The sequence below is a fragment of the Dromiciops gliroides genome, chromosome 1 (assembly GCF_019393635.1).
Source record: "Dromiciops gliroides isolate mDroGli1 chromosome 1, mDroGli1.pri, whole genome shotgun sequence".
Taxonomy (NCBI): domain Eukaryota; kingdom Metazoa; phylum Chordata; class Mammalia; order Microbiotheria; family Microbiotheriidae; genus Dromiciops; species Dromiciops gliroides.
Genome location: NC_057861.1, coordinates 725,487,254 through 725,503,154, shown reverse-complemented (window position 1 = coordinate 725,503,154; position 15,901 = coordinate 725,487,254).

Genomic DNA, 15,901 nt, shown 5'->3' with positions numbered 1-15,901 from the left:
CGGCAGATAATATAAAATACTTGGGAGTCTACTTGCCAAGACAAACCCAGGAACTCTATGAACACAACTACCAAACACTCTTCACACAAATCAAATCAGATCTAAATAATTGGAAAGATATCAATTGCTCATGGATAGGCAGAGCTAATATAGTAAAAATGACAATACTGCCTAAATTAATTTACTTATTCAGTGCCATACCAATCAGACTCCCTAAAAATTATTTTATACAGCTAGAAAAAATAATAACAAAATTCATCTGGAAAAACAAAAAATCAAGAATATCCAGGGAAATAATGAAAAAAAATTCACAGGAAGGTGGGTTAGCGGTACCAAACCTGGAGCTTTACTATAAAGCGGCAGTCATCAAAACTATCTGGTACTGGCTAAAAAATAGAGTGGTAGATCAATGGAATAGGCTAGGCTCAGGAAATGCAGTAGTAAATGACACTAGTAATGTAGTGTTTGATAAACCCAAAGACTCCAGCTTCTGGGATAGGAACTCAGTATTTGACAAAAACTGCTGGGAAAACTGGAAGATAGTATGGCAGAAATTAGGCATAGACCAACATCTTACACCTTATACTAAAATAAGGTCAAAATGGATACATGATTTAGACATACGAGGTGATACCATAGGTAAATTAGGAGAGAAAGGAATAGTGTACCTATCAGATCTTTGGAAAGGAGAACAGTTTTTGACCAAACAAGAGATAGAGTATATTATAAAATGCAAAACGGATGATTTTGATTATATTAAATTAAAAATTTTTTGTACAAACAGAAGCAATGCATCCAAAATTGGAAGGGAGGCAGACAACTGGGAAACAATTTTTGAGGCCAGTGCTTCTGATAAAGGCCTCATCTCTAAAATATATAGGGAATTAAATCAAATTTATAAGAACCCAAGTCATTCCCCAATTGAGAAATGGTCAAAGGATATGAACAGGCAGTTTTCTGATGAAGAAACCAAAGCTATCTATTCCCATATGAAAAAATGCTCTAAATCTCTAATGATTAGAGAGATGCAAATTAAAACAACTCTGAGGTACCACCTGACACCTATCAGATTGGCTAAAATGACAAAAAAGGAAGATAATAAATGTTGGAGAGGCTGTGGGAAAATTGGAACACTAATGCATTGTTGGTGGAGCTGTGAGCTGATCCAACCATTCTGGAGAGCAATTTGGAATTATGCCCAAAGGGCGATAAAGCTGTGCATACCCTTTGACCCAGCAATTCCACTTTTAGGTCTTTTGCCCAAAGAAATCATGGAAGGGGGAAAGGGACCCACATGTACAAAAATATTTATAGCTGCTCTTTACGTGGTAGCAAGGAATTGGAAGTTGAGGGGGTGCCCATCAATTGGGGAATGGCTGGACAAGTTGTGGTATATGAATACAATGGAATACTATTGTGCTGTAAGAAATGATGAGCAGGAAGAGTTCAGAGAAACCTGGAGGGTCTTACGTGAGCTGATGATGAGTGAGATGAGCAGAACCAGAAGAACATTGTACACAGTATCATCAACATTGAGTGTTGACCTACTGTGATGGACTATATTCTTCTCACCAATGCAATGGTACAGAAGAGTTCCAGGGAACTCATGATAGAAGAGGATCTCCAAATCCAAGAAAAAAAAAAGAAAGAAAGAACTGTGGAGTATAGATGCTGATTGAACCATATTATTTCTTTTGTTTTGGGTGCTGTTGTTATTTTTTTCTATTTTGAGGTTTTGCATCACTGCTCTGATTAATGCAGAAATAGGATTAATGTTATTATGCGTATATATATGTGTGTGTATATATCTATATCTATATGTATATGTATAGAGATATATAGATATAACCTATATCAGATTACCTGCTGTCTAGGGGAGGGGGGAGGGAGGGGAGGGAGGGAGAAAAATCTGAAATTGTAAAGCTTGTATAAACAAAAGTTGAGAACTATCTTTACATGTAACAGAAAAAATAAAATACCTTATACATTAAAAAAAAAAGAAAAAAAAAGAAACAATGAGCAGGAGTTCAGAGAAACCTGGAGGGTCTTGCATGGACTGATGATGAGTGAGATGAGCAGAACCAGGAGAACAGTGTGCACAGTATCATCACAGTATCATTGTGTGTTGATCAACTGTGATAGACTAGATTCTTCTCACCAATACAATGGTACAAGAAAGTTCCAAAGGACTCATGATGGAAAAGGCTCTCCAAATCCAGGGTAAAAAAAAAGGAACTGTGGAATATGGACGCTGATTGGACCATACTATTTCTTTTGTTTTTGGTGCTGTTTTTCTTTTATGAGGTTTTTCCTTCTTGTATAACATGACTAATGCAGAAATATGTTTAATGTTATATATCAGATTACCTGCTCTCTAGGGGAAGGAGGGGAGGGAGGGAGAAAAATTTGAAATTGGAAATCTTATCTAAACAAAGGTTGAAAACTTAAATAAATAAAAATAATAATAAAACAAAACAAAACAAAACAAAAAAATTGGTCTGAGAGCATGGCTGCTAGTTACTGCTCTGTTCTCCTTCCTGGGATTCTCTTTAGCCTTTCCCTCCCCTCCCCACATCGTGTTTGCTGCAGGGCAGAGTGGCCCCCACCGAGTCCCAGCAGTCCGGCCATGGCTATATCTTACAGAATGGCAAATGGGGCCGTGCTTCCGCTGCTGGCATGTTATGAATTGATCATCCTTGGCTGCTGGAGTGCCTGTGATTGAAGAGATGAACTCTGACGAGGGGCTCTGGTGACATCAAGGCGAACAGCAGCTGCTTGGTATCAGATCAGCTCCCGGGGCTCTTCTAAATCACTGCTTTGCATTCTGAAACACATCCCTCTCTCCCGGCTGCATTGTATACACCGCCTTCCTTAAGTGGGAAGATTATATTTACATTGACTGATGAGATGTTAGGCATTAAACCACAGGGTGGTCGCAAGTTCAATAGTTACCCTAGCATTGTCAATTTCCTTTCCTTTGTTAAAAGGGATTTTAATTAGAGAGAAAGATTGGGGTGGGGGGATGCTTGCATGGAGAATATACGATCTCCCTCCCCCTTTAAGGTCATTGATGGTCTCTGTCACATATTTTTTTAAACATTTTAAATACAAGTTTACTAATTAATTCTATTGTGCTAAGCTTCATGTGTAAAAAGATGCAGAGTCTGTCAGAACTCAGACAAATGCTGAATCATCCACAATCTTACACCCAGCCCAATAATAATAATTCGCATTTATATTGTGCTTTAAACTTTTCTTCATTGAGAAATAATTTAAAATTTAACTTTTAATTTTCCTCACTGTTAAATAATGCTGTGAAATAAGTCCTGTAGATAAAATGAATAGATTAGATATAGATATATGGTTTTAGCTCTAGATTTGTTGTTACCAATGAAATGTAGATCGCCAAATAGGATATAGATAGGTTTCTAGATATAGATACAGATGATGAAATGTAGCTAAATAGATTAGATATATAGGTTTCGATATATATGTGTGTGTATATATACATATCACATACACATGCACACAAATGTACATAGAGAGAGAGATCTAGGTATATTGATAGATATAGATATGGATCTCGATATGATGAGTTAGAGTAGACAAATGGATATGAGTGGCACCTGTGATTTCAATGTCAGCAAATGTTTATGAAGCACTTACAGTATGCGAGATATCTTGCTAAGATTTGGGGATGCAAAAAAAAAAAAAAAGGCCAAAACATGTCATTGGTATAGGGTACTTCTAGGGGAGGAAAGTACCTCTACCAGTGTAGGTCAACCCCTTCTCTGCAATTCATAGTCTTAGAATTGCCTAGAGCCTCAAGAGGTTAAGGGACTTGCCCAAGGTCACACAGCCAACATGAGTCAGAGGCCAGGTTTGAAATTAGGTTTTCCTGGCTTGGAGACCAGCTCTCCCCTTTGCTATGGCACACATTTTACAGCTGAAACTCTCACTCAGAAAGGTTCAGGACTCTAGAATTAGTGCAGAAAAGATTCTGAGAGGCCATTGAGTCCAACCCCACCCCCACCCCCACCATTTTAAAGATGAGTGAACTGAAGACCCAAGAAATTACCTACCCAAGGTCACACAAGTAGCAATTGTCTGAGCAGGACTTTGAACCCAAGCTTTCTGACTCAGGCCAGTTTCTCTGCACCACAAAATTGGTCAGCACACCCACAGTCACCCAGATGGAAAACAGAGGCTCATGCAAAAGCAGGTCTCTCCTAAACCTAAATTCTTTATTCTATCTGCCCCAGCACCTGCATCTCCAACAGCTTGCTTCTCCAGATTGCAGGCCAGGGCTCAAAGGAGCTGTATGCAACCACAAATCATCTCTGTCTGTCTCTCTCTCTCCCTCTCTCTCTGTCTCTGTCTCTCTCTCCCACCTCTGTCCCTTTCCTCTCTCTTTCTCTTTCCCTTGCTCTCTGTCTCTGTCTCTCCCTTGTTCTCTGTCTCTGTCTCTCTGTCTGTCTCTCTCCTCCTTTGGCCACATTATCACTTCGCTGTAACTCACTAAGCTAACAAACCCAGAAGCCAGTCATTCTAAACCCCGATCAAGATGACAGCCATTGAGGACAGCTAGGTGATGCAGTGAACAAAGCACTGGTCCTGGATTCAGGAGGACCTGAGTTCAAATATGGCCTCAGACACTTGACACTTACTAGCTGTGTGAGCCTGGGCAAGTCACTTAACCCCCATTGCCCTGCAGAGAGAGAGAGAGAGAGAGAGAGAGAGAGAGATGATTCCCTGGTAACGTTCTTTTAGAATCTTTTGTGCGTGGGGTGGGGGGGGACAATTGGGGTTAAGACATATGTGTGTATGGATGTGTATATGTGTGTATGTGTATACGTATGTGTGTGTATGCGTGTGTGTGTGTGTGTGTGTGTGTGTGTATACCCACCCAAGTGATCACAGGAGATGTGTAAGGATCTTCCCTTTCTTTCCTCTTTAAGTGTATGGGTAAATAGCTTCAGATATCTTCATAACTCCTCCCAGTTGCCCAGGGGAAAGTTTGGGGGATGGAAGGGTGGTCTGAGGACTGGTAAGCCAGCCCCAGTCACAGAGAAAAATGCTGATACAAACAGGAGAAAATGCTAGAGAAGCCCTAAAGAGAAGGTGCAGATGGTGATAGTCACCATCAGCTTACACAGAGTTGGGGAGAGAGAGCTGCTTCTGAGGCTCTAAGTGGAGCTGCTTTTCACCTCTTGGTTCAAGTCGCCCATTGCACTGGCCTCTAAAGGAAGGACTGCTTAGTGCTGGCTATTGTCCCTTTCTCTAGGTTCTGATCTATGGCCTGTTTCCTTTAGCTTGTAAACAAAACTGTTCTTGTCCAGTTTTGTGGGCACGTGTTCATAAGGGCAGCTGGTGACTACTCAAGGCATAGAGGAAGAGTAAGATTGTCTGAAGTGGACACCAAGTCAGAGAAATGGAAGAACCCAACTGTGTGGCCATATCCCAGCTGTCCCTCCAAAATTTGTTCTTTTAGGTTTTGATCATTTTTCCCAATCTGACCCCTACATTTTAAAGACAAAGGCCAGAAGATTTAATCACTGAACTTTGCTCAATACAACCACCAATTGTGATTCTAGAGGCTTGGTGAGGATGCATGCCACTTACCATCTGGAAGAGAAGTGATGGGCCAAATGCATGATAAATCATAAATGTACATTTTTGGACATCAACAATGCAAGACTTTGGGTGAGGGTTTTTTTTTTTTTACTATGCATATTGTTATAAGGGCTTTTGTTTTTCTTATTCCTCTTCAATTTGATGACGGAAAATAAATGCTTTGTTAACTGGAAAAAAAATTTTAATTATGGGGAAGAGCCCCAAACACAAAGGTTGTATATGTAAATGACTTTGTAAATTTTAAAGTGATAGCTCAATATCAACTGCAGGCCTGCTAGAGGATTCATTAGCACTCCATTAGTGGTCTTTGTTGCTAGGTGACACACAAAATTTAATATGCCAAGGAAAGAAGTTGGTCCCCCACAACTTTAAGAGGAATGTCCTTTGGGTCCCATTCATCTACTAGACAATCTATTGCTACAATTCAAGTCAGTCTCTGTGTCAATATACAGATAACCAGATGTCCTCACACAATAACCAGTAATGGATGGGATGTATCTCTTGGTTCATAGTTAGAAATTCAACCCGATAAACTTTTGTTAAGCCCATGGCACTATGTGAGGTGATAAGGATACAAAAACATAATGAAATAGTCCCACCCTAAAAGTGTTTATTCCCTATTAGAGAGATATAACACAACCTATACACAGAAAATTAGGTACCAGATAATTTGAAAAACCAACAACAACTAGGAAGGAGAAGCAGAAAAGGCTTTGAACAGAAGGTGGCTCCTGACCTGGGCTTTGAAGAAAGAGATTCTAACAGGTAGAGATGAAGTAAAACTTCATTCCAGGCATTTGGGATGGCTTATGAAAATGCTTAGGTGTCAGAGATGAGATGTCCAGTTTGGGGCACACTTTGTAGGACTGCCTAGAAAATAGCTTGAAATAAAGTAGGGAGAAAGAAGTCTGGAAAGGTATGGTAAAACCAGGTTGTGAAGAACTTCAAAATCAAGACTTAGGAATTTGTAATTTATCCTAAAGGCAACAGAAAAACATTGAAGATTTTTGAGCAAAAGAGTGACAAAATCAGACCTATGTGACTTAGGAAATGTAATGTAGCAACTGGGTGGGGTGGGGTGTATGAATTAGAGATAGGACAGAGTGGAAGCAAGAAGACCAGTTAGGAGGCTGTAAACAACAGCTGGGTGAGAGATGATGGGTGTCTGACACAGGGGAGAAGATGTGTGAGTCTACAGAAGGGGATGGATGGGAGAGATGGAGAGGACATAGAAAAAGCAAGGATTGGCAACTGATTTGTCACAGGAAGGTGGGAAAGACCAAAGAGTCAAGGATGACTGTAGGCTATAGAAGTGTATAACTGGGAGCTGACAGTGAAAATTCCTCTGCCAGCAGCCACCCTCCAGGGTGATTAACTGATAATCATTGTCAGCTGCAACAGGGTAGTGGTTAGCAGCCAGGTAAAGAGCTGTGAGAGTAAGTATGAACTTGCTTACCTGGGTAGAAAACTGATTGCACCATCCATGTGATAGTTACCTTTTCTGTGTCTCTCTCCTTCTGGGTCTTGATCTTTGAGGTGAGGATTAGCTAATCTGATAGATCAATCTGGCCTAAGGTGTGAAGACCTGATAAGGGTTCCTGTGTGAGTTAACTAAGAAACATGTTTGCCCTTCACCTTTGGGGCCCGACACTCAGGCAGTGGCTTTAATGATAGCAATTTCAAGTTAGATAGAAGGTTGATCCAAGATATTGGGGGTAGGGATGAGCTGGAAATATCTCTTAAATCACTGCACAAAGGTGACTGCTCAAAAACAGAGCCAGCTTTAAAGCCTTCCAGGCTCAAATTCTGCCCTTCTACAACAATGGAAAAAAAAAATTTGCGTTACATTAAATTATGCAAAACTTAAAGTCTCATGACCTTTGTTAAAGTGAACTCAGGGCTGGGTGTTTTAATTCAATTCATTAAGTGTTGTCAGAGATGTTAGGGATAGATTCATAAAAAGAAACATTGTCTACCCTCAGGAAGCTGATATTCTATCTAGAGACAGATACAATATGGATACAGATGAGTAAATACAAAAGGTCTACTAAGTGATACAATGTAATTTACAGAGGGAGAAGATCCTAATGACTGGGATAATCTTCATGTAGGATGTGTCACCAGAGCTGGGTTTTGAAGGAAAGTAGGTATTCTAAAAGACAGAGATAAGGGGAGAGTGCATTACAGACATGGGGACCACTATGTATAGACCCAGATGGGAAATGGGATGCTTGGAAGGGGAACAGCCGGCATTAAAATTTGGCTGAAATGAAAAGCATGTGAAAGGTAGTAATATGAAATTGGGTTGTTAAAGGAGGTGGGAGCCATATTGTGGAGGGTTTGAAAAACCAGTCTGAAGGGTTTTTATGTTATTCTACAATGGTGGTTCTTGATCTTTTCATATTATAGACCTTTTTGGCATTCTGCTGAAGCCTGTGGACCTGTGTTTGGAATCATGTTTCTAAATAATTGAAGGAAATGCAAAATTTCAGTTACAAGTTAGTGAAAATAAAGGTTCATTTTTCCCCCCATCCAAGTCACAGATTCCCCTCCTCAAAACAAATAATCTATCCACAGACCCCTTGGAGGTACATGGACCCCAGGTTAAGAATTATTACTGGCAACGATGGACTAATACAGTACACAAAGAGCTGGACTTGCAGTCAGGAAGACCAGACGCTTATTAGCTTTATGATCCCAGGCAAGTCACCTAACTGCTGTTTGCCTCAGTTTCCTCATCTATAAAATGGTGATAATAATAACACCTACTCCCAGGGGTGTTGTGAGCATCAAATGAGATAACATATGTAAAGTGCTTTGCAAACCTTAGAGTGGTATATAAATAATAGCTGTTATTACTACAGAGGTAATGGTAAATTACTAAAGATTTGAGTAGTGGGCCATCCACCAATCAACAAATTCTATTGGGGCAGCTAGGTGGTGCAGTGGATAAAGCACCAGTCCTGGATTCAGGAGGACCTGAGTTCAAATCCAACCTCAGACACTTGACACTAGCTGTGTGACCCTGGGTAAGTCATTTAACCCTCACTGCCCCACAACAAAAAAAAAAAAGACAAATTCTATTAAGCACCTACTGTATACCAGGCATTGTGTTAAGTAAAACAGTTTCTGCCTTCAAAGAGCTTATACTCTAATGAGGGAGACAAACAGGTACATATGTAAATATGTATGGAGCAGCACCTCTAGGGCTACATCACTAATTCCTCCAGAGGGAGGCTATACTTCTCCATAAAGTGCTGGACTCAGTAGGCACCATCGAATGGGCCACCATATATCAACCAGCTGACATATGTTTGCTTTTACAAAAGGAACATTTGCTGAAAAGATATAATGAGGAACATAGATACAACCTCCCCAAACTTCCCCACCTTGCACACACAAGCTTCTGGGGAGAACAGGCTCAAACTTAGAGACCACATGGTATCAAAGAGCAAATTCAAAACTTTTGTTCCCAGAAGTCCTCTTCACCCTTTTGTAGCTCTGTTGGGCTCTCTGTTGGCCTTGAAGGGACCTAAAGCTGTCTTTCCTTGGTGTGTCTGTCTAGTGTATTCTTGCTGTATCTCTCAACTCCCAATGCAGATGCTTCCATCAGTGACTGCTTGATTGCTGATGGGAAATTTTGACCTTTCAGAATTTGGTAGGTAAAGGTGGGAGGGAAGGAGGCATGAGAGAAATTTCATCTTATTTCCCCTCCCCATCCCCTTGACCACCACCAGGCTGATTTATCTATAGCTCCACAGGGGTATGGCTAATTCTTTTCAACTCATCACAAAATATTTTCTGTGCACAGCTTATCTGCTCCCATATAGCAATCAAAGCATTTCACTTCTGCCATATTGAATAAAGATGTGTTCACACCTAATTTACACCTTTGATTGACTTAATAAAGACTTCTAGGGCCAGCTACTTGGGCAGTGGATAGAGCACCGGCCCTGGATTCAGGAGAACCTGAATTCAAATCCGGCCTCAGACACTTAACACTTACTAGCTGTGTGACCCTGGGCAAGTCACTTAACCCCAATTGCCACACCAAAAAAAAAAAAAAGACTTCTAGGCTTTCTGTGTTTACATTAATGGGGGAGGATCATACAAAATGAATATAAAGGTAGTTTTTTATAACTAGCAGATGGGAGATCAGAAAAAGTAAACTTCATGGAGGTGGTGGCACCTGAGCTTACTCTTAAGGATGCCATGAATTCCAAGAGGTGGTGGTAAAGAGGGTCGACATCCCAGGCATGGGGGAAAGCTAGTTCAAAGGCATGGAGACTGGAAATAGAGTATTGTGACTAGACTAGTATGGCTGAGGGGAAATAATGTGTAAGAAGATTGAAAAGGGTGAGAAGGGGACAGGTTATGAAGGTATTTAAATGTTAAATGGAGTTTACATTTGACCCTAGAGGCAATAGGGAGACACTTAATTTATTGAGTAGGAATGAATATAGTCAGGAAAGTCACTTTGGTAACCATGTAGAAGATGGATTAGAATAGGAAGACATGGTTAAAATGGTGCTTCAGGAATATCACTTTGGCAGCTCTGTAAGGATAGATTGAAAAGGAGGAGACTGGAAGCAGGGAGTCTAATTAGGAGGTTGTTGGAATGGCCCAGGGAAGAGATGATGAAGGCCTGAACCAAGGGTCATGTGAATCAAGAGGAGGAGGGCAGAGGAGAGAGACATAGCAGAGGTAGATCCACAAATTGGTTTGACATCAGGGAGAAGTAGGGAACACGGAAGAACCAAGGATGACTCCTGGTTGTGGATGTGAATGACTAGAAGCTGATGGGTAAAGTTCTGCCAGCTCCAACTGGGCTTCATGAAAGCATCCAGCTGAAGACAGTTGAGTGAGTGTGAATCTCCCTGGCTGAGTACAGCCCAGGAACAAGCTCTTGTGACGACAGTTACCTGCCTTGCATCTCTTTTCCTCAGCCTTGATCCCTGAAATAAGCATTAGTTCATTCAACTATTCAATTTGGGCTGAAGTGTGAAGGGCTGATAAAAGGTTAGTATTTGTTGACCAGTCTAAGAAACATATCTTCACTTTACTGGGGGCCTAAGGCACAGAGGGTAGGTGGCTCTAATGATGAGAATTTCAAGCTCTGGGTGGTAGAATGGTAAGAAAATCCATTCCCTTCCTTCCCCCTTCCCCCTACAGAACCATTCACTTTCCCATATCCCTTAATTTAGTCTACATAGGGAGAGGGGCCTATGGGTAGAACCAACCCTACAGGTTATGATCTAAATCTCTCTAGATGCCAATTTTTTTCCCCCTCTATAATTCCACAATAGCTTTCTGAATTAGATTGCATTAAGACCTTATGGAATTTCAAGATCTTTTGATAAAGTGGACCTCTGATGAGCAGATGAAGGAAAGAGAGACAATCTAGATGTTTTCCAAGCCTCATTTCAAAGACAGTGTGGGGGCAACTAGATGGCACAGTGGATAGAGCACTGGCCCTGGATTCAGGAGGACCTGAGTTCAAATCTGGCCTCAGACACTTGACACTTGCTGGCTGTGTGACCTTGGGCAAGTCACTTGACCCTCATTGCCCTGCCAAAAAAGAAAAGAAAACATCGTGAGCAAGGAGAGTGTGGACCCTGAGGGTGTTTTCTCAAATACTTTGGGGGCAGTTTGGAAACCGAGAATCCCACAGAGAAGTAAATACCCTAAAGTTTAGAGAGGAGGGTCGGTTATAGGATGAGAAGTCTGGCTATAAGGAACCTCAAAGACCATGAAGTCCAACCCTCTCATTTTACACCTGAGGAAAAGGAGGCTTAAAGAAGTGACTTGCCCAGGTACACACAGCTCTTAAGTGTCTGAGAGACTGAGATTTGAACTCACATCTTCCTGACGGCAAATCAAGTGCTCTATTTACCACAGTAGTCTGCTATGCTCCAGATACCTGGAGCCATGATGCTGCTGGTAAGAGTGACATTAGAGAACACCTCTGACTTTACCTTTTCTCCTAATTCTTCTCTTCAAAGAGAACCTTTCTAAACAGCCCTGAATTCCCCTTCCCTATCTACCTTCTCCTCTTTTTTTCTCGGCCTCTATCTTTTCTACTTTTCTCTTTCTCCTCCTTTCTCTTCATGCTTTTCCCTCTCTGATCAATCAGCAAATATTTATTAAGCTCCTGCTATATGTCAGGCACAGTGCTGGGTACCAGAATTATTGGTACAAAGAATGAAATACTTCCCACTTGCAAGTGCACAAATAAATACACACAAAATAGTTAACTAGGAGGTGGTTTTGAAGGTGGGGCCTTAGCAGTTGACAGGAAGGGATCAGGAAAGGCTTCTTGTAGAAGAAGGTGCTTGATGTGTGTCTTAAAGTAAGTGAAGGACTCTGAGGCAGAAGCCAGGAGAGAATGAATTCCATGCATGGAAGACAGCCAGTGCAAAGGAATGGATGAGAGATGATATGTTGTGTGTGAGGAATAAAGGGAAGGCTGGTTTGGATGGATGATAGAATGCAAAGGGACAGTAATGCCAAAGAGGCTGAAAAGGTAGGTCAAAGTCAGCTCAGTCAGGGTTTATAAGCTAAACTGAGAAGTTTATATCCTAACCTAAAGGCAAGAGAAAGCCACTGGAGTGGACTGAGTGGTCCTATGGTCACCTTGGCAAATAAGGGGAAATTCCTTCTGCAATGGGTGTGGAAGATGGACTGGAATGGTAAGAGATGTGAGGCAGGGAGGCAAACTAGGAGGTGGTGGCAGTCATTAGGTGAGAGGTGAGGAGGGCCAGAGATAAGGTGGTAGCTATATGGTTGGAGAGAAGGGCTCAAGGATGAGATGTTATGAAGGTAGAAATAGCAAGATTTGGCAACTGATTAGATGAGCAAGATCTCTCTCTCTCTTTATCCCATCTCTCTCCTCTCTCTTCCCTCTCTCTTTCCATGTCTCTGTGTGTATTCTCTCTCTCTCTCTCTCTCTCTCTCTCTCTCTCTCTCTCTCTCTCTCTCTCTCTTTCTCTCTCTCTCTCCCTCCCTCCTCTCTCTTTCTGTATCTGTCTCTTTTCTCTTTCTTTTCTCTCTTCCTCTCTCTCTGTCTCTCTCCTCTCTCTTTCTTCTCTTTTTGTCTCTGTCTCTCTTCTCTCTTTTTCTCCTCTTCTCTCCTTTCCTCTTCCCCTCTCTGTCTGTCTCTCTCTCCTTCCCTCTCTCTTTCCTTCTCTCCCTCTCTCCCTCTCTCTCTTTCTCTCTCCTCTCTCTGTCGATTCCCTCTTCCTTCTCTCTCTTTCTTTCCCTGACTCTCTCTCTCTCTTCTCTCCTCTCTGTCTCTTCCCTCTCTCTTCTCAGAGAGAGGAAACCAACATAATGTCAAATCTCCTTTGATAGAAATGGGGAAGTTGTTAAGAAACAAAATGAGGCCAATTTTGGATTTGTTGAGTTTAAGCTGAACCTTGGACATCTAGTTTGCAATGACCCATGGGAAATCATTAATGCAGAACTCTTCTGTTGCTTTCTTGTCTTTTTCTTCCCAGGCCTCCTTCTAGAGCCACAGCTGGGCTCCCATTCCCACCTGAAAAACCTGAGGTGCAGGCAGAGAGAAGAGCTGAGGTCCCCTCCACAATCTTTCATTTGGAGAGGGAAGGACCACACCTGCAATTTCCCTGGTACAGAGAACGAACTCTACATGAGGAACCTTTCTGGAAGCAGCAGCTGTTCTGTAATTTATAGTCCCAGAGCATAGCCTGGGCCCCCTGGAGGTTCAGCCCTTTTGCTAAAGGTCACAAACCCATCTATGTCCATGGCAGGACGTGAACTAGATGATCTAGATTCCTAGTCTGCCATGCGCTGTCACCTTTAATAGGTGATGTTTCTATAGGCCAAGTACTTTGCAGACATCATCTCATCCCATCCTCATAGCCCTGAGACCTCCCTCTGTTCTTTACAGAAGTGGGGGACTATGGGTATGAAACCCTGCATGGTCAGGAACTATGCGTTATCATTCTCATTGATGTGTTTGTTGGTTAGTTGTGCTGAAATGCTTTTTTCCCTCTTTCTTTTTTATAAGAGATGGGGAGGGGAAAAGACTTGTACATATCTATCTATCAATCTATCATCTACCTACCCATATTTTTCAGAAATGAAGATAATGTAAAAACAAAAGATATAAATTAAAATGTAAAAAACCCCAAACAAACCCTAAAACCCTCTTCTTTATTTTATTTTATTTTTTTATTTTTGAAGCAATTGGGGTTAAGTGACTTGCCCAGGGTCATACAGCTAGTTAAGTGTTAAGTGTCTGAGGCTGGATTTGAACTCAGGTCCTCCTGAATCCAGGGCCGGTGCTCTAGTCACTGCACCACCTAGCTGCCCCCTAAAACCCTCTTCTAAGAACTATTATCCCCATTTTACAAGAAAGGAAGTAGAGGCTCAGAATGGTTAGGGGACTTAGCCACAGTCTCACAACCAGAGCAACCAAAGAAGTTTCTGAGACTCAAGGGAGTTGCTATTATCTCTTCTATAGAAATAAAAAAGGGGCAACTCCTGCCGGTGCCGGATTCTATAATAAGAGTGAGGAGATGAAAGAGATTTGTCTTTTGGAGATGATATCAGCCCATTCATCTCTCCCATGCCTGGCTGTGGTCGCCATCAGCAGCCCCCCATCTGACACTGCCTTTGAAATATGCTGCAGAATTTGCCAACTCAGGGCTCAGGCTGTGAGGAACATTTGAACAAGTGGACAGAAAAGAGCCTCCTCCTAACTTCAGTGACTCTTTGGAGTTGGCCGCAGCTAAGAGAGGCAAGTCATTTGCAAACAAAATGAGACTTCCCTTCATCTGCCAAGTCACCTGATCCTGCTTTGGGCCCTAAGTAATCAGAACTACCAGGGCTCAGTTCCATGCAAAGAGGCACAGTTTCTCAAGCTTCCTCCTGTACAATTCCACAGTACAGGCACAGGCTCGCTCAGGGTTGTCTCAGGGAGAGAAGAATTGACTGACTAGTTGATAATTGGTCTACCCAGGAACAAGAAGGACTGACAGATGGCAAGAAGGCTATGGACTGTGTGTCCATGTGGAGAGAGCGAGAGACACAGACACAGACAGAGATAGACTAAGAGAGACAGATGCAGAGACACTGAGAGAGAGAGATGGGCCCTGAGACACAGAGACAAAAAGATAAAGAGATAGAGGGAGAGACAGAGAGACTCATAGAGAGACACACAGAAAATGAAATGGAAGAGACAAGGACAGAGACAGAGATAGAGACACAGACACAGAAAGATAAAGAGATAGAGGGAGACCCAGAGAGACTCAGAGAGACACAAAGAAAATGAAATGATATACAGAGAGACAGGGACAAAGACAGAGACACTGATAGAGACAGATAAAGACAGAGGCAGATCTAGAGACATAGACACACATAGAGAGGCAGAGATAAAGAGATAGAGGGACAGACCAAGAGACACACAGAAAATGAAATGGGAGAGACAGAGACAGGGACAAAGACAGAGACAGAGACAAAGATGGAAGCAAGATGAAGAGGTAAACACAAACACAGACACCAGGAAAGAGGGGCTTCAGGTGAGAAGGGTCAATAGAAATCAAGATGAAGAAGTAAATATGTCTAGGTTTCCCAGGAGATGATAGACAACCCCCGCCTCCTCTCTCTCTCTCTCTCTCTCTCTCTCTCTCTCTCTCACACACACACACACACACACACACACACACACACCTGCACTCTGTGCTGCTCATATCCCATCTGCAGGACTGTGTTCTAGTCTCAGTGCCACATGTTTGGAAGGCCCTGGATCAGCTGTTCAGAGAAAAGCAACTATTTCCCTAAAGGATCAGAAACATATATTTGGAGCTGAAAGGGAGCTCAGATCTCATCAAGTTCAAACATTTCATTTGACGGGAATTGAGGCCCAAAGTAGTCACATAGGTGCAAGTCATGACATCACCCCAATGTCATGGTCCTCTTTGAGAATGAAGGACAGAATGGCAGCTAGGTGGTGCAGTGGATAGAGCACCGGCCCTGGAGTCAGGAGGACTTGAGTTCAAATCTGGATTCAGACACTTAACACTTACTAGCTGTGTGACCCTGGGCAAGTCACTTAACCCCAATTGCCTCACCAAAAAAAAAAAAAACCCAAAACGAAACAAAACAAAAAAACAAAAGAGAGAGAATGAAGGACAAACAACAACAAAGTGACATGGGTAATAAGTAATAGTGTCAGGATGTGAATACAAGTCCTCCCACTTCCAATTCAACACTTCTCCCACTGCCCACTGTTCCAGTTTATGTC